This window comes from Hipposideros armiger, unplaced genomic scaffold (genome assembly GCF_001890085.2).
Source record: "Hipposideros armiger isolate ML-2016 unplaced genomic scaffold, ASM189008v1 scaffold_193, whole genome shotgun sequence".
NCBI lineage: Eukaryota > Metazoa > Chordata > Mammalia > Chiroptera > Hipposideridae > Hipposideros > Hipposideros armiger.
Window position 1 is genome coordinate 1,984,141 of NW_017731543.1, and position 2,462 is coordinate 1,986,602.

Genomic DNA, 2,462 nt, shown 5'->3' on the forward strand with positions numbered 1-2,462 from the left:
GCCCAGTTAGCACAGACCCAGAACTGGGAACTAAGACACAGAAATAAAAATTAATTCAGATCAGCTGGATCAAAGAATGCTGAGAAAAGCATCTGTTTGGGCTGGAGGCTAAGTCTGTAAAAACAAAACAAACAAAACCCACCACCAACCAACCAACCCCAAGCCTGAACGTGACCCCTGAGGAGCCCGAGGGGGCCCCAGGTTGGCAGCGTTTGTGGGTCCAGCCCTCTCTCCGGTTGGTCGCGCTCGTGGGGGTGTCTGACAGAGTGGTTGTGACCCATAATTGTGACAGATCCACAGCAGGTTTTGAGTGGCTTTTTGAGCCGCGGTGCCCAAGCCGTCTCCATCTGCTGCAGCCTCCGGAGCGTCCCATGGGGGGACCTGGCTAATTTTTCAGTCAATTAGCAGAGGGCTGCTTTTGTTCTGCCGGCACACCCCCTGGGCTCTGCTTACACTCGGAGCTGGCGTTCAGATGGGGTGGGTTTGGGGAAGCATATTGTGTTGGTTTTTTCCATGACCTTGTGACACTGTTGGGCAAACGTTATCTCAGTAATCTCAGCAATTTGCTAGAAAGCCAGGCCAAGCTTCACTTTCTCTGTGGTGTCTGAGTGTGTTGCATTGAGGCTGGGCACGAATGAGCTGTTTCAAATTAACCACATCTTTGTACTTTGTGAACCTCTACGTCTCGTCTCCAGTGTACTTATTCACTTTTTAAATCAGTCATCTTATCTAGGACAAGGCAGGGGTTGAATTGATGTAGAAACAGGCTTATGGGGTAGAACACAGTTTATTGCAACGCCCCCTGTCAGCCTCGGAGAGGCTGCGCTGCAGCCTTGGGGAGTTCTGCACAGGACCCGCCTCAGTCTAGAAAATCCCCTTAGTCCACGGGCCTGAGTCACCCCATATCTCAGTTTCCCTGGATAAGACAGGAGGGGAGCCCATGTGAGGAAGGGGTACGTTTGTCTGAGGGGGCTCTCGGGGCCCAGACGCTGCTGAGCAGGGCTTCCTGTCTTGGTCCCCCTCTGCCTTCTCCAGCTGCCCCGCCCGCCCTCGCCCAGCAAACTCTCTCCACCCCCCTTTCTCAACAAGCTGGGGAAATGCACCCAGTCCCCACAGGTGATGTCTTGGTTAACCCAAATCCCCCACAGGTGAGGGACATTTGCGTTGGCCACACATCCTTGTCCCTCCTGCAAGCATCCCTTACAACAGCAGCAAGCCCCCTCTCTTAGGGTCTGTGACTCCAGATCAGGCTATGTTTCCCATTTACCTCCAAAATAAAAGCCGTCTTTCCTTACTACTGTGATTAAAATGTTTGAAGTGCTACGTACAGCGTGGCTTCCCAGTTTTCCAAGAACACATTTATCAAGAAAACGCAGCCTCGCAGCCAGTCTCCCTCCATCTCTGGAAGGACTTTTCCCACAGGCCCCTGGTGATGCTAATTGTCCTAAGTGCCCTTTAATGAGAGGGCGGCTGGGAGGCCTGGGAGAGCCCTCTTGAGAGGCCCCCCGAGGCTCCCTCTGCCCCCTGCGGCCTTCCGCCCCCACCGGGAGGCCGGCTCTTCCCGGGTTCACAGCCCTTCTGCGATTTTTCCTGCAGGGTGTCAAGTGAGTTCACCTTCCCTCACTTTTCATCTGCCCAGCCTCTGGGCTATATCTTTCTATAGTTAATAAATATACTTTTTCTCAGTGTTAAGCAATAAAATATTCACCAGGTCTGAGCTGGGGTTAACAGATTTCTGAAAATTTCATTGCGTGACAGCCTGTCCTGCATAATCCCCTCAGCTGTCTCATGTTCTGGGGCAGAAATGATCTTATGTGTCACTCTAATAGTCTAGAATTACACTTGTATCACTGTCGCCGGCATATGGGGCTGTGTATACCCCTAGGCCCAGCTCCCTCTCTTTCACGGCTTTTAAAATGATAACATTTGGCAAAGCCGGCTCCGATGGAAAGTGCACTCTGCTTCCACAGCGGTGACAAAAGGGGCCACCAGAGGCCTGAGCCAGCGGCCAATCGTGGCGCTCTATCCGGGGTAATGAGAGGGCCTGCCTCATCTTAACAAGGCCCGGGGCCTGGGAGGCTGGAGCAAGCCTCCACTTAATTATACAGTCTTCATCTTAAGTGCCTGTTTGCGGAGGGGTTCAGCTGCGCAGGCCTTCTCGGGGTCTTGCCCCCCCACCAAGTGTATTGACCGTGGAGGGCGGCCGGGCTGCAGGGGTTGGACCGATAAGACGGAAGGAGGCTGGAGACAGAGCAGTGAGGGCGCCTGAGCGCCTTTCTCTGCCAAAAGTCGTTTCTACTGATGGGCACAGGGGTGGTGGTAATAAAAAGGAGGCGGGGAGGGGGCTAGACGACAGCACCCCGTAGCCCACTGTCGGGAAAGGGCCAGGAGAGCAGTTGCCAGGCTCTCGCCTCACGTGGGAAGGTGCTGGCTCGTTATTAGATGGCCATCAGCTGTAACCA